Raw genomic sequence first — 22,399 nt, forward strand, 5'->3', positions numbered from 1 at the left:
AGAGAAATAAAGAGCAACAATAATGAAAAGGAGATAAAAGGAGTTACTACAAGGATGGCTGGGTGGCTCAGGTCACAATATCACAGGTTCCTGGGTTTGAGACCTGGATCAGTCTCTGTACAGACAGTGCAGAGCGTGCTTGGGATTCTCTCTCTCCCTCTCTCTGTCCCTCCCCCACTTAAAATAAATAAATAATGAATGAATGAATAAATAAATAAATAAATAAATGGTTTATGGCGATTTGGCCTGAAGAAGAGAAGACACAAAAGTTTTTAAAAACTGAAAGACTACCCCAGGAGGTGCAAGCGCCATTTCTTTGGAGATGTTCAAATGGAATTTGAATGACTGTATGAGCAGTTATCTTAAAAAAGCTTTAATGTTTCTATTTTATTTTTTAAAAAGATTTTGGTTTTTTAAATTGTTTTTTTAATGTTTATTTATTTTTGAGAGAGAGAAAGAGACAGAGTATGAGCAGGGGAGGGGCAGAGAGAGAGGGAAACACAGAATCAGAAGCAGGTTCCAGGCTCCAAGCTGTCAGCACAGAGCCCAATGCCAGGCTCGAACCCACCAACCGTGAGATCATGACCTGAGCCAAAGTCAGATGCTCAACTGACTGAGCCAAACAGGCACCCTTGTTTTTAAGTAATACTTACACCCAACGTGGGGCTCGAACCCACAATTCCAAGATCAAGAGTCACATGCTCCATTGACTGAGCCAGCTGAGCACCCCAGTTGTTTCTATTTCAAATTTCATGATTCCACAAAGTTACTATAATGAAATACATATTGGCCACTCTATCAAATTTGGAGATATGGCAAACAGTCTTTCATTGTAGTAAGACTGCCCTTGGAGAGGAAGAAAAAATTTGTAACTGAATGGCTTGTTGCACACTGCAGTGTGCTCCCATCAGAAATGTGGAATTAGGGGCGCCTGGGGTGGTTCAGTCGGTCATGAGTTCAAGCCCGGCATCAGGTGAGCTCGCACCCCGCTTCAGGTGAGCGTGAGTCCCGCATCAGGTGAGCACGAACTGAACCGGCTCAGGGCTCCACACTCTCCCTCTCTCTCTCTGCCCCTTGCTCACTAGTGCTTTCTCTTTCTCTCTCAAAAAATAATTAATTTGAAAAAAAAGAAACGTGAAAGCTGCTAAGAGTTTCTTTGTTTTTGTTTTTTTAAGGATTATGACCCCCTTGCTGGAATGTTGTAGGTACCTACCATGTAGGTAGGAACAGAACTGTTCCAGTTCTGTGCCCTGAAGTGTTGGGCTGTCTGGCTAAGCTCTAGGAGCTGTATTAAGGAAATACTTTCCCTTCAGCTACAGTTTAAAATGGGACTATGTATGGGTATCCTGGTTCCTACATATTTATTTGCTAATTTTGTTTTGATTATACAAGCTCAACAGAAATATGAATGGTACTTATAAAAACATTGATTCCTGATACTACTACATATTCTTTCTATTAATAGAACATTAACATAAATAGAAGAGTGGATAGATGGAGATTATTATCTCAACTATTTTCCATGCTCAACTTACAGCTCCATAGCTCTTATTTTCATTCCAGAGGTTCTTAAGCAATAGTTCTTAGGCAGCAGAAAAAGCAAGAGGGAACAAATAATTATTAATTGATTCAGTCAGACTTTTCCTTTTTTGCAATTCAAAAACTGGTTGGTTCAGGCCTGAAAGTTGGTTCAGGCCTCTGAAGTGCTTTATCAGAAGTCTGCAAACTTAATTCAATTCCACCCAAATTCACAGTGTAAACAGTCTAAACAAGGCAGTAAGTCTAAAACATTGTTCGTCTGGGCAGGAAGTCAGGTGAAAATTTAGCAGTTCCTCCTATCTCTCATTGAGACAACTGAAATTGAAATCTTTTTACTAACTTAAGAAACCATAAGCATTTGCTTGCTACCACCCTCAAAGAATGATGGGAAATAGTAATTTAAAAATATGAGTGAGATAAGACAGTTTATAAGATTTCTTTGAATATTATTTCCTGATTCTGAGTGTGCTCCTAGCACTCAACTCTTTGGTGGATGCTTGAGATAAACTTTCTTGGGCAAGTCACTGACTCCCTTTGGCTCAGTTTTTCCTTTAGAAAACTTGAGGCTAGGGAGGATGCTTTGATGTGAACACAGAGCTTTATTACAGTAACTAGAAAGCAACCAGATAGAAGCTGCTCTTTAGTGATGTTTGAAATCAGTTATAAGAAGCAGAAATATATAATTATGCAGTCTTTTATCATTACCTACTTAATTACCTTTACTGGAGCTCACGTGTGTGTGTGTGTGTGTGTGTGTGTGTGTGTGTGCGTCTTCATATTACTGTCAAGTGTCACTTCCTTTAGTATTTCTTGTAAGGCAGAACTGCTAGCAATGGATTCTGTTTTCAGTTACTTGGGATAAAAATGTTTTTATTTTGCCTTTACTTCTGAAAGATAGTTTTGCGGGCAGAGGATTCTTTTAACACTTTAATGTGCCCTCTTAACTGCATTCTGGCCCCCAGTGTTTCTCATAAGAAATCAGGTGTTAATATTAGTGAAGTTCCCTTATAATTGAGTTTTTCCTTTCTTGCTGCTATCCATATCACCTTTTTGTCTTTCAAAATTTTGATTACATGTCTGGGTGTGGATCTCTTAATGCTTATCCAAATTAGAGTCTGCTAAGCATCTTGAATGTGTACATTAGTGTATTTCATCCACCTGTAAGGCTGTAAATCATGACTTCTTTGAATATTTTTCTACCCCTTTTTCTCTCTCTTCTACTTCTGATACTTCAATTGGCACACTTAATAGTGACCTATATTCTTCTGAGATTCTGTCCATTCTTTTTCATTCTTTCGTTCTGTTCTTCAGACTGCATTATCTCCATGGCTTTCTCTTCAATTTGCAGATTCTTTCTTCTGACAACTCAAATCTACTGTTGATCCCTCTGGTGAGTTTTTCATTTTGTTATACTTTTGAATTCCAGAATTTCCATGTTTAAAACATTTTTTTTAATTGTGGTAAAATAAACATAAAACTTACCATTTAACTACTTTTAAGTGTACTGTGGCATTAAGTACATTTGCATTGTTATGCAAACATCACCACAAAACTCTTTTCATCTTACAAAACTGAAACTCTGTACCTATTAAAGAATAATTTCCCATTCCCTCCCACCCCAATCCTTAGCAACCACCATTCTACTTTCTGTCTCTATGAGTCTGACTACTTTAAGTACATCCATATAAGTGAGACCATACAGTGTGTTTTTGTGACTGCCCTATTTTACTTAGCATAGTGTCTTCAAAGTTCATCCACACTGTAGCATGTTCAGAATTTCTTTCCTTTTTAAGGCTGAATAATATTCCATTGTACATATAAACCACATTTTTTTTTAACTCATCCACCGATGGACATTTCAGTTACTTCCACTTTTTGGCTACTGTGAATAATGCTATCAAAAAAAGGTGTACAAATTACTCTCTAAGTCTCTGTTTTCAATTCTTTTGGGTGTATATCCAGAAGCAAAATTGCCAGGTGAGGTGGTAATTCTGTTTTTATCTCTTTGAGAAACTACCGTACTATTTTGCACAGCAGCCACACCATTTTATATTCCCACCGACAAGCTACAAAGGTTCCAATTTCTCCAGAAGCAAAATTGCCATGTGAGGTGGTAATTCTGTTTTTAACTCTTTGAGAAACTACTGTACTGCTTTGCACAGCAGCCACACCATTTTATATTCCCACCAACAAGGTACAAAGGTTCCAATTTCTCCACATCCTCACTAATGCTTGTTTTTTGTTTTGTTTTGTTTTTTATATATAGTAGCCATTCTAACTGGTGTGAGGTGATATCTCATGGTGGTTTCGATTTGCATTTCGATAATGATTAGTGATGATGAGCATCTTTTTACTGGCTTGTCAGCCATTTGTAGGTCTTCTTTAGTGAAATATCTACTTCAAGTCCTCTGCACATTTTTTCATTGTTTTTTTGTTTCTTTGTTTGGTTGTGTTTTTTTTGTTTTGTTTTGTTTTGTTTTTTGCTGTTGAATTGTAGGAATTCTTTATATATTCTGGATACTAACCCCTTATTAGATATATGATTTATAGATTTTTTTCTCCCATTCCAAAGGTTGCCTGTTCACTCTATTGATTGTGTCCTTTGTTGTGCGGAAGCTTTTAATTTTGATGTAGTCCAATTTATCTATTTTTACCTTTGTTGTTTGTGCTTCTGGTATCATGTCTGCATTTTCTATTGCTTTAAAAAGAGTCACTACTTGGTGATTCACTGCCACCATACCTTCATTTTTTTCTTTAAAAATGGTTTCTTTTAGGGGCGCCTGTGTGGCTCAGTTGGTTAAGGTGACGACTTTGGCTCAAGTCGTGATCTCACACTTTACAGAGTTCAAGCCCCGCATCGGGCTCTGTGCTGACAGCTTGGACCCTGGAGCCCGCTTCGGATTCTGTGTCTCCCTCTCTCTCTGCCCCTCCCCCACTCATGCTCTGTGGTTCTCTCCCCAAAATAAATGAACATTTAAAAAAATGTTTTAAATGGTTTCTTTTAATCTTTGAGTATTTATAATAGCTACTTTGAAGTCTTTGTTTTGTTCAGTGTATGGGCCCCTCAAAAGCAGTGTCAATTGTCTAGTTTATTTCTCCTGTGTATGTGTCACAATTTCTAATTTCTTTACATGTCTCATAAATTTTTATTGAAAACTAGACATATTATAGATATGTTATATATCTATAACTGTACATAACATAGCAACTCTGGTTACTGATGTTCCCAGACCCTAGAGGTTTTGTTACTGATATTTGTTTGCTTGTTTATTTGGCTGATCTAATTCTGTGAAGTCTACTTTCCACAGAGAATAGCTGTTGATTTCCCTGCTCAGATTTTTCCTCCTTGTTTTTATATTTTAGTCTGGCTTCTGAAGAATCACCCATAAGCCACTTAACTGATCAAAGGTTGTGCTTAAGCCCCCTTAACTATGGCTTTTCACCCTTTACTATGGCTGGTGTGGAACTTAGAGACTACTTTCATAGTTCAGAGAGTTAAGGGATGGGGGGAAGGTCTAAATACAAAGGGGTGGCACAAAGACAACCTCTGGGGAGTTTTAATTTTTATTTATCCTGTCTGTGCTGATGGTCACAAAATCCTCAGCGTGTGTAAACACTCACAGAACTATAGTGTCATCAGATTCATAATTTTATAGTAAAATGAATGTTACTATATATAATTTTTGTTGAAGTGGCCATGATTTGCCTTTAAAAAAATTACTTCTGGGCACCTGGGTGGCTCAGTTGGTTAAACGTCTGACTCCGGACTTCAGCTCAGGTCATGGTCTCATGGTTTGTGGGATTAGGCCCCACGTTGGGCTCTGTGCTGACAGCATGGAACCTGCTTGGGATTCTCTCTCCCTCCCTTTGTCCCTCCTGTGTGCATGTGCACTCCCTCTCAAAATGAAAGAAAAGAAAGAAAGAAAGAAAGAAAGAAAGAAAGAAAGAAAGTTCTATATCTGTGTTGTTCTTACATAGTTGGATCCAATTTGATCATTTGAGTTCTTAGAAGTTTACTACTTAATATTTAATGGGGAGACAGAAAAAAAATATTTTTCATTATATCATTACCAATTGAGGGTAATTTCCCCTCAGAACGCAATAAAAATTAAACTTTAAAAATGTATCATTGTAATATGACAATGTCAAGTTTTTATACCTGATCAAACGAAGCTTTTCTGGATTAAGCTGTTAAGTCATTTTTCTTCAAATAAAAATTCTGGATTATTTAACTGTTACTGACAAGTCTCACAGAGCCTGAAGACACTCAAGGAAAAACCAAACGAACGTGAACAGAAGTAGAGATCGTGAAAATCAGGACTGACAGCAAAAGGTGCTTGGCTGGACACTCCTCCACCCTCTAGGTCCTTAGGGATACCGAACTCTGCACAGTAGGCTGAGGCAGAAAGTGACAGAACCTCCCAACAATTCTCTCTTCCTGCACCAGCCACCACTTTAATTTCAAGTCAAGTTTAAAGCAATCACTTTCTTTCTAAAACCTTTGTAACAGTACATGAGCTCCCAACCGCCTCACTATGCTAAGCACATTCATATCCCCTTATTTTCACTTTTAGTCTGTAAAAAAGGCAAAAACAAACAAAACCAAGAAATGAATAAACAAATAAAAAAATAAAAAGGAAGAAAATAAACTCAGTCCAAATCTTTAAGCTGAGCTCCAATCTCCTCTTGCTCTTACAAAGCCCCCCTTTCTCTTGACAGCAACCAGTTTTTGTTTTTTTTTTTTACCTTTTCTAATTTAGTCTATAGTCTCAGAATATAGTCTAGACATATTTTTATCCACTCTATCATTTTAAAAAAATGTTCTCTTTCTTCCTTTGAGCCACTCAACTTGAAAAGCATTCTATTAATCAAACTGTAGCCACCTATTTTACTCCATCTTGATAGGGCATGTGGCATTTCATTTTTTTAATGAAAAAAATTTAAAAGTTTATTTGTTTTGAGGGAGAGAGAAAGAGAGAGCATGAGCAAGTGAGAGGAGGGCAGAGAGAGAGGGAGAGAGACAGACAGAATCCCAAGCAGGCTCCATGCTGTCGGCACAGAGCCCAACACAGGGCTCAAACTCACAAACCATGAGATCATGACCTGAGCTCAAATCAAGAGTCAGACGCTTAACCAACTGAATCATCCAGGTGCCCCGTGGCACGTGGCACATCATATATCTGTGCTGAAATTGTGTGCAGGAGGGCTGTGACTCATCAGAGTTGAAATCACTTGGCAGCTAGGGCATGCTGATGTGGCTGGCTATCACAAATCTCACTGGAACAGTACTCTATCCATTGCATTTCTGACTCTTTGGGTTAAATAGCTCACTGACATCTCTTTCTCCCCTCCCTGACCCAGAAAAAATGATGATAAACCCATGTGGGATATGTCTTTACTTCCCCAAAGAGGCAACAGTGCAGAGAGGAATTACATGATTATTCCTATCTTACAATTGCAGGAGAAAGAGACAAGATGATAAAGAAATATAAGAGAGGATGAACAGAAAAGCACTCCTTATAAGGATCAAAAATGGTAAGAAAGAAACTTGAAAAACCAGCTTTCTTAGTTACAAGTATTCCAGGAAAACACTCTTCTATGAGTAACAAAGGTCCTCAAACAAAGGCTAGGCCAAAACATGGTATACTACATGCATGCTACTAAATTCGTTTTGGTTTCTCAAGGCACCGTGGCTTTAAATTAAGTTTAAGGTTCTGTTGACAGTGGATTCAATTTAGTTTCAATCTAAACCTCTGTCCCCAAGTAAACCTGGTGACAGATTCTACTCATTTAGGCCCAAACTTAGGAATATACTTCAAAGAGAGACTCTTTAAGTAACTATCAAAAGTACTTATTCTCACATGTTACCACACAAAAATGGGTTGAAAGGGAGGCCTACTGTTTTTGCTCACGATTTTCTTATATCAACTGCCACCAGGACCAAATAGTTAGCCGAAATAACCTTCTGATTAAGGCCACAAGAACATCCTAGCAGCATCTGGCAGAAAGAATTGAGAAGGCCAGTACTCTCCTAAAGTGCTATCGCTTTTAATAAACACTGGTGAGATACACTTTGATACTACAAAGATAAGTGCTCTGGAAATACGAGCTAGATGACTTATTCTTTCCATCATCCCTTGTAACTGTCACTCAAAATATTATCTTTTATAATGGTTTTATAATTCACTACTTTATATTGAAGACCAAGAATGATGGTCCCTTACAAAATTTAAATGAATAATCCTAACACAAAGTATTATTTCAATGACTTAAAAATGTTGGGTTCCCCAGCTCCCATCCTTTATATAATACTGAACCTGAGATCCTACTCAATTTGAGGTCATATTAGAGCTCACCAAACATCCACAGCCATAAGTAGTGAAAGCAAACCCTTGCTGAATACCTGTTACCCTGAAGAATTAACAAAACTAACCTTTATCAATAACTGCCACACATCACTTTGTATGGGCCTCTTCCCAAGAGCCAAGATCTCAAGTCTCTGCCTTAAAAATAAGTCAAAATCTCCCATTGTAAAAATAATACACACTCACATAAAAAAGAAAAAACCTGGTACGTACACAAGAAAGTAAAGCAAGGAAAAGTGCTCTTTGCTCACCACTGAAAAATAACCACTGTTTTGTGTACATTCTGATGTACTACTAGTTTTATTCATCGAAGTATGCATTACTTACGTAAGCCACTGGGAGGCCACTGCCAAATTAAATAAAAAAGTCAAAATCAAAATGAATTATAATAGCCCTGTTTTGAAAAGAAAGTTTTTCATTATTACATAATGCATGCTCATTAGAAAAAAAAAGAAAACAAAAAACCTATAGGTAGCCAAAGAGAAGAGGGAAGACATCACACATCAGCTAATCTCCTTGAGATAACTATTGCTTACATCTGATGCAAAGCATTTGTTTTTCATGTACATATAAGTACCTTCCTTTTTTTTTTTTTCTTTAACTTTTGAGAGAGAGAGAGAGAGAGAGAGAGAGAGAGAGAAAGGGAGGGAGAAAGAGGATCCCAAGCAGGCTCCATGCTCAGTGAGGAGCCTGATGTGGGACTTGATCCTATGACTTGGGATCATAACCTGAGCTGAAAGCAAGAGCTGGACACTCAACTGACTGAGCCATCCAGGAGCCCCTGTGCCTTCCTTTCAAAAAAGAAAATGAAGCCATTAGCCATTAAAAAAATTGCCTTCTGTGTAGAAAACGGTTATACATATGTATTTTGTAACCTGCAAGTTTCACTCGTAATAGATAGAACGCCCATCACTTTTAAATGGCTGCAGAGAGTTGCATTACATGGTAACACCATATATGATCTAACTAGTACCTTATCAAGTTGTTTCTGGGGATGTTTCTTTGAAGCATTAGGTCAGTAATTCTTCAGTAGTCTATAATAAGCAAAGGGGTTGTTCCTCCTCCTTTTTCATCAAGTTTAATTTTTTTTCGACTGAACAATAATGAGAAAAGGTTTAGCCCAAACCACTTACCCACTCTCGTTTTTAATCAAACATATGTGGACTAGGTATAAGATTGCTTTTAGAAACAAAACTATTTTTGCCAAAGTGAAATACTAAAGGGAATGACTATCAAGTAAATTCTCTTTGTAGAGAAATAAAAATAGCCTTTTGCCTGCTATCAATAAGAACCAAATGGACCAATCGTTTGAACTTTCTCTTGGATTTATAGTTATTGAGAGTTCGCTGGTTTTAAAGAAAATATTTTATATTCAGACTAACTCAGAATGTTAAAAATCAGCTGCCTCTGTCCTCTGCATTGGTGAGACATAGCTATCTTATCAGTGTGCAACTAACACATTCGGTGGGCTTCATATACTCCGTAAACAGACACAGGTGTAGAAATAGCAGTGCCTGCAGCTTAATGTCTGAGAGCTCCGTTTTTTCAAACACAACTCAGTCTGAAGGTTGTGCAACACTCGTATATACACTTGCCACCTTTACCCCCTGTCTCCCATTACACAGCAAACTGAAGTTCGAGCCAGACGCCCTCACTTGTCATTTCTCACTTCAAGGATCTTTTAATACTCTGCAAATATGTAATTAACTATAGCCATAAAAGCCAAGGGTTCTACCTATCCCATTTTTAAGGGCTAAAATATTAGAGCCATGGTGCCCTGGCCAAGATAGAGCATGTCTTCTTTGGAGACAGCAGTGTGCCACTTGTGTGACAATTTTTAAACAGCACTGGCAAAACATGTCCTCAGAAAACCCTTTCTTCATGATGATCACAAAAAGCTTTTATTGTACTAAATGCTATACAAAGTATAACAAATAGACACACTCTCAGTAGTTTGTGTTTTCAACCCAAGAAAATTCCATCAGGCAAAAAGCACAATGAGGTGTGTGGCAGGTGGTGAGTAGAGGGACTCATAGGAGGAGTAACTATTTTGATTGGGAAGGGTAAGAACCACCACCTTCCTAACTCTAGATAATTTATTACACTGAAGAAGGCAGAGCACCTGTGGCCTTGACCATTTCAACTGAGCAATTAACCACTTAATTTCATTAAGTGCCTGGCATGTGTACCATTGTTTGCTGCAGATATAAAAACGTCACGATGAAACAGGTCACTATCCTTCACCTCTAGCAGACAGCCTCCAAGCTGACCACATCCATGCTTACATTTTCTTTAGGTCCTCGCTCTGCCCCTATATCTAGGGTGTCACATGGAATTCCCCATGGCAGGGACGGGGAAGGACATTCCTGCAGGTGATACAACAGCACACCAACAAAGCTCTCCTGTGGAAGTGACAGAGTTGGGAAAATGGGGTAGTCAAACTTCCCCTACTGCCACCTATCTTCTGACATAGGCTTCATGAAGAAAGCGACCAATCTAGCCAGCAGTCTGTGACACAAAATGATCAATCACCAGCTAACATCAAGAGGCTCCTTGTTTTGACCTCTGCCCAAATTCCCCTTCTGGTGGCTGTGTAAAAGTCACATGGGGAAGAGGGAGTCCACTGAATAACACTGTGATATAATCTGAGAGCACATTACTATCACATTTTCTCATTTGCTTCTCATTTGAAATGGGCACTGTCTTAACTACTGAGTTCAGAAAAGTAATTGCAAAATTTTCCTGGTTAATTATTAATCTTCTCTAAGTGACAGAGGAAATCCAGAGCAAAGTCAGGGCTAGAAGGGACTTTGAGAGGTCACTTATCTCCAGACTTTAGAGAGAATATTGAAAACATCACAAATACAAATCCATTTTTAGATAACTTCCAAAAAAAGGTTTACATTTTCCAGGGTTCAAATTCCCCATTTTATAAAACCCTTCTTTATATCTCATCTAGTAGTCCGCCAACCTTAGTGTGCATCAGAATCACTTACGGGGCTTGTCAAAATGCAGATTGCTGGGCCCCATCTCCCCAGGTTCTGAATCAACAGATCTTGGATGAGACCTGAGAAGGTGCATTTCTCACAAGTTCCCACGTGGTGCTGATGCTCAAGGTGCCAGGACTGCAGTGTGAGGGACCATGGTTCTAACCTAAGCTTTGTTGGACTGAACTCTTCTATTCTCAATGGAAATAGATACTAGTTGGTCATCAGTCCTTGGTTCTGAGGCATCTACTTACTTGCATAACAATTCAAGAGTCCCCTGGGCATTTTTTCCCCTCCAGGCTAAATAAGAGAAGTTCCCTAACATCATATTATAGATATCAGTTTTCAACCCTTTAATCATTTTGTGGCATTCTTGGTTGAGCCTTCTCCAAGTCTCTTTTAGTTGTGGAGCCATGAACTAGACCCAGAACCTTAGTCAGAGAGACTGGCTGAGGTTGCATATGAGGGGAAAAATGACTCACAGATTCATACAGTATATTCCTATTTATTAATCTCCAATACCCGAAGCTTGCCTTATTAGCTCCCTTCTGATTCATGTTCTCTGACTCCTTTATGAGCTGCAATAATGCTTAGGTGACCTTCGTAATGCCTTTCTTCTGAGAAGCTCAAAGCATTTCTCTAATTCAACAGTTGACTCAACATCCTAAACCAGTGCAGGGTTTTAAGGAACCAGATCTAGTGCACATCAGTTCAGGAGGAGAGAGAAAATCTGGAATGTCAGGTCAGATTTCTATACAAATCTCATTATACTGGGAAAGATGCTTCTTACTTTTATTGGACTTTATGAGACACCAGAAGTTTACGCCCTCCATATAACAACCATTCCAGGTGCAGGGAAACTAGTGAACCTCCTCCCTTTGTGGAGAATTGTAACAGGGAACTGGCGCTGAGGATCTGGTTGCAGGGCTCAGTCCATCTCCATCACTTCCCTAGCTGCTGGAAGAGAAAGGGAAGGAGCACCCCTGGGCGCACAGCAGTTTGTCCTGTTTGGCAAAAGCCCAGATGAACTGAAAGCTATCCTGTGAGCTGACCCCAACTCTCCCCGCTCCGTTTTGTTTTCCTTTTCTTCCCTTTCACACTATTTTTTCTGCCAGTTTACTTAGTGTGTTATGTCGGGGGCCCAGTCTCTGTCTATTGCCTAATTTTAGCACGTGAGTTCTTTGTGAGTAGGAACTACGCAGTCTTTGTGCATTGTATGTGTTCTGGGGGTGCTTAATACATGCTAAATAATAACAGCAGTCCCAGTATTTCCAGGAGAAGTCAGAATTCCAGCAGAGGGTCCAATCCTATTACCATCTACTTACATACAAGACAAGCAGAGCTCAAGGCATTCCTGTGCACACTGTTCCTTTCATATGAGACAAAACCGTTGAAATTCAATATAACAAAGCCTATTCCTACATAATTTCCTTTTGAAAGAGCACAAGCTAGAGATGTGATCACTGCGCACTTGCATCCAGCTCCAAGCCAAAAGGCAACCTGTTAGATAATGTAAGTTCCCATATAACCACACAGACAAGTTATCTATTACATAAACCCTCAAGTGGATGAAGAGAACCCCCAAAAAGATTCTTCGTTGCTTCCCTAAGCAGCTTCGGAGCAGAAGGCTAATTCTCTAGGAATAAAGAGTAAAATAAACCTACTGCAGTCAGGAGCTACTCTGTCAGAGCCTCTGGGTCTGTAACTATTTTAAGAGGCAGAGGGCTAGGAGGAAAAGGCAGGCTGCCAGGGAAAGCGGTTTAAACAGGACTGGAGGACAGACACACACAGTCAACCGCAGGGAGGGCAACCATGATGGAAGGTACAGGTGTGCACAGCACAGGCGTGGAACCGTGGGCTGCTGGGCTCTTTCCACAGGCCCCAAAGCCGCCCTGCTGCTCAGCATCTGGACCCCCATTTGTGACCATGAGCTGAGCTCACTGTGATCTGTCATGCCCAAGGTCATAACTAGTCAACAGAGACTTTACTGACCAGGGAACAATAACCGGTATCACTTCATCAGGCACACAAGATAAGAAGGAGTGAAGGGAATCACCCCAGCAAACAGAACAAATTCCCACACTGACGCTTACATCATTAAAATGATCTTCCCTTTCATTCACCTGTATCACTCTCTCACAGCACATAAATCATTAAAACGGACACTCTCAAAGTGTTTATGAGCATTTTAGCAACTCCTCCTAGAAGAACACAAGCTTCCTCTAGTAAAAATACCTATGGAAACTTCTGTTAAATTTTAAAAATGGATACATTTTGAACAGCTTTTCTTTTTCACAGGACTGAGCTACAACTGAGGGAATGAATAACAGCTTGAAAACGATCTAGGATCCAACTACAATGCACCTTTAAAAACACTCCGCGGACATTCAGATGGCGCCTTATTAACAATTAAAAGTAAGAATAAGAGTGGTGACTTTCTTGCAATGAAAGTATGTATTATGAAGCAAATACTGTAACAAAGTCCTTTTTACTATTAAAGACGGTATTAGACTTTTCTATTATAATTACAATGAATCTGGACTGCAAATTTCTCTTCTGCTCAACAAAAAAACTTGTTTTAATAGGAGTTTCTTTCTAAAAATAGCTCAAGAACGCAGTTCTGTTTTTCCTTCTTACATTCTTTTCCTACTAAATGTACCACTGAAACACTTCCTTTCATTGTTGACACCTTAGGTCATTTGGATTTAAAATCAGACAATATATAATAACAAAGAAGTCTTTGAATAAAGCTTTCAAAATGGAAAATGGCATTTGAGGGAATGCCTCCCTCCTCGCTCACACAGATGACATGGGCACAGATGCCTGGTGAGGAGCTACCACAGCACCTACTAGAACTGCTTCATTAAGGTCAATATTCCTAGAGGGGATAGAATTTATTTGTTAATTGGTTAAAGAAATGTCCAGCCTGGTTCTCTGTTATAAGCATGTTATTTGGCATGAAGTTAGTGTACTCTGAATTAAAACACACCTCAAACTAAGCAAGGTGATGCAGATTTAATTAAAAATATTTGATATTAAAATCTTTAGTTTTCTTCAGTCTAAATTTAAGTTGGCAATGACTTGTTAAATTAAGAGCAGTTAAGATTAAAGAATTTCATGACTTTGGTTAATTGTGGTAATTAACTCAATCTTCCAGAGGATGCTTTCAATTACTTTGTAAAGCCTTCATCCTAATTTGTTTAAGTGCTTCTCTTTAGAGGTATATGGGTCTATTTTTAAACACGAAATCTTTCTTAAAAAAAAAATAAAACTGTCCATCTGTACATTTTACATAATTACATATGACACTCCCATTATTTCTGCATATAAATTGTAACTCACAGTAAGTACAACAGGAATCTACTTTTAACTTTTTTTTTTCCTGAGAGTTAGGTTACCATAGAAATAAAGCTCAATGAGACAACCATCCCATTAATCAAATATTTTAACAGATAAAATAAGGAATAATCTACAGACTGCTTCTGCCAAGATAAAAACAGTAAGAATCAAATACTTTCTCTTGGGAAAACCAAATGAGGTAGGTTTCTTGCAGTAGGATACACGGTAAAGAAAAACCTTTGCCACCATTCTTAGAATCCCCTGAAGTAGCCACCCCAAAGTTTCCAGTTTTCCCAAGAGATGAAAAGTTACTATGATAGCAACATTAGGAAGATTTAAGGAGAGAAGAACAAAGAGAAATCTTAAAAACCCAGCCACTACTTACAAGCACTTTCAAAAGAAATCTGAGCCGCAATTCTTCAGAAGACTGTTCTCCCGACCATGAACACAATCTGAAGTCTAAAATAGATATCCTATCACCTTAGGCCGAGAAGTCACATTTCAGCTTACTAACTTCTACTTGGGTAAACAGTTTTACAACTCCTAGAACAAACCCCAGCTAAAATTAACCGCACCGGCGCAGCAGGCAGGAACTCGCTGATTTGCATCATGTGTGCTGGGATTTATTCACTAGGACAACATCGGTGTCCTCTTAATGGGAAATTTGGCCAAGGGGCGTGCTCTGCTGAACAATACATAGCATCATGATTATGCTAATTACTGAATTCAGTCCAATAATACTAACTTCTTTTAAGTTGTTTTCGCAAGTACTGACAAAGAAAGAGTAAGCTCTTTTTCACAACAGGCGCTCACTTGATTTTTTAAGCACATTCAAATCAAACAAAACTTTGGCAACAAGGTGGCAGTGCTGTATGCTCCTCACAAGGAAAAGCAAAGTAAAAGGACGTTTTGTCAGATTCTTTACACAGTGTGATTAGATGTGGTACCATGTGAAATTGAACAGGAATCAAATATACAAACTAGTAAGTTTAACAACAAGTACTCTTCAATGAAAGCATTTTTCTTGATATAAAACGAACCAATGTCATTCACTTGCTTTCTAGCTTTGTCTTCTGCACTTCCAAGGAGTTGCTATTAGGACACAGGTTCACTAATAAATTACAAGTGAGAACAAACATCTCAAACATTTGCAAAAGGCATCGTCCTTGGCAAGAAACATTCTGAAGTGCATTTAACTGCATGGCTAGCTGGAACTGGTAAACTGTCCTCTATAGATGACAGACCATCTATAAATCATGTTGACACTCAAGTTAACAGCTGAAGACCCCAAGCACACATCTGATAGTCAAAAGAAAACGAGAAATAGCACAGAATTTCTTTTAAAATATATATACTTCCAAATATATATATGTACTTCCTTAATAAGTACAACTTATTATCAAAGCCACAGAATTGCATAACATCTACTCAAGATGGTTTCGATAAGTTTTAAACATTTGAGTTCTGGTGACATACTCTGGTCTTACTGGACACTTTATGAAAGATCTCAAAACACATTACAAACCTCAAATCCCCAAACACATCAGGGAGATATTATTCCCACCCCCCCACCCCCCCTTTTTTTTAAACACATGGGTAAAACAGGGAAATTCAATGACTTGTCCAAGGCTTCATTCTGAATCAACACTGGATCATTCCATCGCCCTCCTAACCTCTGTATGACATATATGTCTTCCATATTAACCATTTAGCTATAATCCTATAGATCTTTTCTAAGCTGTTTTTCTGATTTTAAAATGTTAGTTTAAGAATGCAAGAGATTTAAAAAAAAAAAGAAGAAGAAGAAGAAGGAGAAGAATGTAAGAGATTTATTCTACTTAACTCCCAAATCCCAGGTCTGTGCTACAGGGTTTCACTCCTTGACTCTCTGTCACAGGTAGGTATCCTATTACACGGATCTTTAAGACAGGACTATGCTCTTATGAAGTACCGTCCACCTATGGCACAAACACCCAAAGTGGTAAACAGGTTGATTCCCATTGGCATGAGCTGGTAACCACCAGCACAAACCTCCTCCAAGTTGTTTACAAAAACTGCTAACTGCAGGTCTGGGATGCCACCCCCACTGCCCAATGGTAAGCAGGACTCGCTAAAACCCTTGCAAGATGGTAGCTAGAGGTACACTCACCACTACCCCAACCCAAAGTCACTGGAGGTAAGCATTTCCCACTCTATGCCAAAAGGAAACAAGAAGGCACTATCAAAGATGACTTGCCCTAATCAATATAATTAACTCTTAGTGATTGACAGCAAACTCACTCTAGAATTCTTAATGCCAAAAGAAGATGCTGTGAGGCTATTTTTGACACAATCATCCTTATCCTGTTATCATAGTTTGGAAAAAGAGTTTCTTTTTTTTTTTCTTTAATGTTTATTTATTCTTGAGAGAGAGAAATAGAGTATGAGCGAGGGAAGGGCAGAGAGAGGGAGACACAGAACTTGAAGCAGGCTCCAAGCTCTGAGCTGTCAGTACAGAGCCCATCACAGGACCTGAACCCATGAACCGTGAGATCATGACCTGAGCTGAAGTCCGACGTTCAACCAACTAAGCCACTCAGGTACCCCTGGAAAAAGAGTTTCTAAGCTAAAACACATTTCTTCCCTAAACCAGAAAGAAAAAGCAAATACACCAACTTTATTTAGGCACTGGAGTTTGCATTACAGAAGAACACTATGATAAGTCTTATATCCATTATACGGAGGGCAGGGAACACTGAGTTTTCCAGTTCCTCATGTATCAAATATGCTGAGTATGACTCCACTGTTTCTTTCAACACTGGCCACACCTGTTCCAAAATGGAAGAACCAAAACATTCCAAAGAAAATAGTGTATCCTCCAATTTACATTAGTCACTCTGCTGCTTCCTTTTCATTAGTGAAAATAATTTAAGAGTCAACTGTACTTTTGTTCCAGGCATACTTATGACAGTAGAGAAAAATCTATGTGCATCATTAAAAGCAAGGTAAATTCTCCCCATTTGTTCTCAGGAAGTTTTGGTGGTGGGGGAGGAAGGCCAGGCAATGCCATGTAAGTGGAAGGAAGATGGTGATCTATGGCTTATCTAGTGCAACAGATCCATGCAATTGAAACAAAAACAAAAACTAGTTTTATGAACTCATATTAATGAATTAAGCTGGATATCGACCCTCTAGAGTAGCCACATACATAATTTTAAATTTTCTCGTAGTAAGGTAAAAAAATAATAAAAATAACAGGTAAAATTAATTTGAATAATATATTTGGTTTAACTCAATATATCCAAGATACTATCATTTCAACATGTAATGAATATAAAAATGACTAATGAGTTGGTGGGAGAAATGGAAAGCTGAGGAAAGCTGAAGATCAGAAGATCGGGGGCGGGGGGAGGAAAAATGATCTAGGAAGGAGAAAGACAGGACCAAAGGAGGATGAATAGCCCAAAAGGAGGGAGAAGGAAAGAAGGAAAGAATTTCCCCCCAGGCATGGAATTCAGTTATAAAATCATGTACCAGATACTGGAATGCTCCTGTTCGGGGCTAGGTGCTGCTGATACAGGGAGGGCAGACAAGATTCTGGTGCGAAGGGCAGACCCACCCAAACAACGTTCTGGTAAGCACAAAGACACAGTGATGTGCTCTGTGCTCTGGGAGCACAACTGGGGCAGAGTGGGGAAGAGATGTAGTTTATTTTTTACATGAAGGGTTTTTTTTTAATAATTATTTAGTTTTGAGACAGAGAGAGAGAGAGAGCGAGCTAGCGCAAGCGGGGGAGGGGCAGAGAGAGAGAGGAGACAGAATCCAAAGCAGGCTCCAGGCTCTGAGCTGTCAGCACATAGCCCAACTCAGGGCTTGAACCCATGAACCACGAATTGCCACTCAGATGCCCCTTCTGAAATATTTAAAAATCACATCTGAACCCGCAGTAAAATTTCCATTCTGAGCTTTTATCATCTTCAAATTAAATCTGGTTATTTGGTCCAACTAGTGAGGGTGGTGGGGTAGGGAAAGAGTAGAAAGGGGGGAAAAAAACCCTCATGTATCTCCATGGTTCTCAGTTTTTCAGAGGATGACATAAAATACTCAAAGCCTCCATGCTGGAAAAATACATGATCAACCCACTAGGTAAGCAACTCTTCTTTGGATGCAGCTGTGGAGTCAGAAAGAGCTGGGTACAAAATGTAGTCTCCCACCTACCAGCTCTATGACTTCAGGGAACTCAGCTAACCTCTATGACTCTGCTTCCTTACCTGTAAAACAAGGGTAATAATGCCAACATCAAGGGCCAGTGTTAAAACTCCCTGAGATGCCATATAGCACCAGCACACATGAGCTCTCAATAAACAGCTGTAGCCATCATGATCACACCCCTTCTGCCATCAACGTAGTCTTTGCTGAAGATCAATTTGGGATATTTACTGAGTGAGGAAGGATTAAAGGTTCCCGACTTTTATAGCTCAAGGCTTCAAAAAAAAAAAAAGTTGAAAGGGGCTTCAAATGATTACTAAGTATTTCAGGGGAGCCTAGGGTCTATAGACTATCCCTCTGAAAACTGTGTAGCTTTGACAGCCTGATTTTCTCTATTTGATCACCTCATGTTGCTGGCCTAAGGATCAATCAGAATTTAGGGACACTAACTAAGCACATTCATGAATTCCCTATTTTGGCAGACTGTTGCAGTAATGACCCCCTATTTGTTCCTGCTTCCCTATATCCACACCCTTTGGCCTGCAAGACAAGAGCAAAGTTGAAAAGTCCTGACCCATGGGGGCTCGCCCTCTCTTGCTGCACTTTGGACCCCAAGAACACCTCATGAAGAAGCCCTGGCCAGCCCACTGATGATGACCATCTGGGACAAAGATGTGCCACCTGCTGCCAAGGCTCCCGCACCAGCCAGCAGGACAACTCCGGACATGTGCAGCAGGCCATCGTAGACTGTGTGGCTCCAGCAGGGCTGCCAGCCACCTGCAGAGACCAGCCAGGCTAGCCCAAACCAAAAGAACCACCTCAGTGACCTATGTTATTGTGAGGCATCATATGTTTGTTTGTCTAAGTCACTAGTATTAGGTGATTTGTTACACAGCAAAATCTCACTAATATACATATCTTCAAAAAATTTGTAACATTCCATCCCTGGATCTCCAAACTAAACCTTTCAAGACTAACTGATGTCTGTTATTCTTAAAACTCACAATTCTGCTTACTATATTTACTTTATCATATCAATTATTATGTTAATCAAACTAAAATGAAACAGTGATATGGTCTGATTATAAAACTGCTACAGTGGTAAGTTCTCCATTTAGTCCATCCTATAATTTGAAACAAAATACACATGGCCTTTAATGCTACAACTACACATATATGCTAAAGAGATGGTTCTTTCATCCTAGGCTTCAGAGGGATTATACTGGCATAGGTCACAGCTATCCAACCTGTTTTAGTACTTCAGAAATGGATTAGAGTACCAATTTACCCACACATGAGCAGAAACCTCTAACTCCAAAAGTGCAAACCATTTCCTCTTCAGCAGTCATTTTTTTGTAAGCTAAAAAAAGAGAGAGAGAAACATAGCAAACTCTTAAAAACAGTTCTTTTTTAAAACTCTGCTAAGTAATTAATTCAGCATGATTTTATAACACAATTTATATCAGTACTGTGAACATAAAGGCAGTACTGTTACTGCTAGTGTTTGAATACTTATTTTAACATAGTTGATTTTTTAAAGTATCTTAGAATAATACTGGGAAATTTTTACCGTTTGAATACATTCCTAAAAGGTCATCCATTTAACAAACATTTGTTGGGGTGTCTGGGTGGCTCAGTCAGTTGAGCGTCCGACTTCAGCTCAGGTCATGATCTCACAGTTCGTGAGTTCAAGCCCCATGTTGGGCTCTGTGCTGACAGCTCAAAGCCTGGAGCTTGCTTCAGATTCTGTGACTCCCTCTCTCTCTGCCCCTCCCCTGCTCGTACTCTGCCTCTCTCTCTCTCTCTCATAAATAAATACACTTAAAACAAAATTTGTTAAACACTTGGTTTCTGCCATCATGAAACTCCCAAGCATCTGTAAGATTTGTATGAATGGCAGGATGTTCATGATTATAGCAGAAAATAGTGTGAATGAAAGTTCTGCCTTCAGGAGGCTTATAATCTGGTATGAGACATCTCGGTAAATATAAACTGTCTACCATATAAGAGAGTAATCAGTAAGTATCTCAAAGGATAAAATTTCATTCCATTAGAAATCTAAGAAAAGAAGAGGCTTCTAGCTGGGTTAATCAGGAAAAGGCATCTTGGAAAAAGTGACATTTGAATAGCACCTTTGCATACTGGTGAGCTTTCAAAAGCAAAAGGAGTGGAAAGAACATTATACAGAAGCAATGACGTAAGCAAAGATAGAGAAAAAGGAAAGCTACAATGTATGCCTGGGGAATGGAATGGATTCAGAATCCATCTGTATTTGCCTGGGTTCAAATTCTAGCTTCATCATCAGTAGTCGTTGACCTTGGGCAATTACTTTCGCTATGCCTAGTTTCTTTATCTTTAAAACGGGGATAGTAATCTACATACTTCATAGGGCTATTATGAAGATTACATGAGTTTATATTTATAAAGCATGTAGAACAGTGCCTGGTGTTTAATATATAAACATTTCATTAAATAAATAAATTCACACATATATACATACACAGCAAGGTATGCAGGCAAATGTGCATGAATATAGATATAGAGATAGCTATATCACTGAGGACAGTACCTGGTAGGTAGCAGGTGTTAAATATACTTGTAATTTTTTCCCCTTTGTCTAGAGTTCATAAAGAGTCACACTAGAGTACAGGGTCAGCCATATTTTAAGATGCTCCAACATTAGCCTCCACTCAGTTAAAAGAGTTTCACTCCTTTCTCTTGGGGCAACACTTCTGCATTTGCTGATATAAGATGCTCTGCTTGGAACTGCTACACAGACACAGCCTGGCTGTCAGATTCAAACAAACAAGAACTAGTATCTTATGTAATAAATACACCTTCAATGAAAAAATAAGCATAGGCTTATTAAGTACAAACTGAACCTCTACAGTTAATTAGTCAGGCTAACCTAAAATAACAAACAAATGTATTCTGATATTTTAGGAAAAACAACATTAGATTTAAAGCCATAGTATTTCAAAAGGTAGGTTAACAAAATCTTACTAATTCTACTCTAATTTGGCTTCAAGGTAGTCATATATCCACACTGAAAATACTTTCAAATGCAGTCTTATTACTTGAATCTATTAAGAAAATGTTAAACTGAGTTCTGTCCATTTTTAGGGCAAAAGTACTAGATAGTTAAACATACTAAAATAAATACTGCTACAACTACTTGAAAATATTCTACGTTGAAATAAGTAAAACTGTCCTGCAATCGCATACTATTTATTTGTTTAGAAACCTCTTTCTCACAGATAATGCAAACGCAAATTTCACCCATCACGAATCAAACCTGGTGGCCAATCCTGGATTCATGAGCTGTGCTTAACTGCTAATCAGAAACACCCATTTCTCAGTTTAAGCAATCCAATTATAAGAAAACTATTAGGAATCAGGGAATAAGCTACAGACTTCCAAAACCTTTTGGTACGTTAGCACTAAACGTTAATTTTTGTTATCTCAATCTGCACTGCTCCATAAGCAATCAAGCTTACTTCAAGAGTATGTACAATCTTTTTTGGATAAGAACTACTCTACTTTCTAACTTGAGATTTCAGACTTTCAAAGGAAAAGAGGGCTGTAGGAAAGTACTTAACAGAGCCCTTTGCTGGGATCATTCAAATCAAAGTTTACTAGCTTTGCAACCATTGGCAAGTTACTTAACAGAATTCTCTTTGCCCACCTGCAAAATAAGGATAAGAATCCACTTCCAAGGACTGCTGAGAAAACGAGTTAATGCACATATAGTACTCAGAACAATGATTCACACAGGTTTCTATACATAAAATATATTTATATATATTTTTATTTGTGTGTGTGTGTGTGTGTGTGTGTGTGTGTGTGTATAGAGAGAGAGAGAGAAAGAGGGAGGGAGGGAGAGAGCACGCTAGTTAGCTACATAAAAGAACAATGAATGGGAATTCCAGATTGAACCACCTGTATGTAGTAATGAATCTACTTTTTTGGGGCTTTTAGGTT

General features: G+C 38.8%; 1 protein-coding gene and 1 long non-coding RNA gene across 3 annotated transcripts in view; one reads left to right on the plus strand and one right to left on the minus strand.

Moving 5' to 3' along the window:
* SLC20A2 (solute carrier family 20 member 2) overlaps positions 1-22,399 on the minus strand; it is a 107,564-nt gene that overhangs the window by 60,059 nt on the left and 25,106 nt on the right. The window contains exon 1 of one of the 2 annotated variants that reach the window (XM_049632466.1): positions 14,616-15,782. The exons of the other annotated variant lie outside the window; for it this stretch is intronic. The gene's annotated coding sequence lies outside the window, so the exon portion shown is untranslated. Of the gene's footprint in view, positions 1-14,615; positions 15,783-22,399 lie in introns of those variants that run through there. 2 annotated transcript variants of the gene reach the window in all.
* On the plus strand, positions 896-13,385 carry LOC125923862 (uncharacterized). Its single transcript, XR_007458179.1, has 3 exons — positions 896-1,017; positions 7,001-7,074; positions 13,190-13,385. It is a non-coding gene; the product is annotated as an uncharacterized LOC125923862 (long non-coding RNA).

The sequence above is a fragment of the Panthera uncia genome, chromosome B1, assembly GCF_023721935.1.
Source record: "Panthera uncia isolate 11264 chromosome B1, Puncia_PCG_1.0, whole genome shotgun sequence".
Taxonomy (NCBI): Eukaryota; Metazoa; Chordata; class Mammalia; order Carnivora; family Felidae; genus Panthera; species Panthera uncia.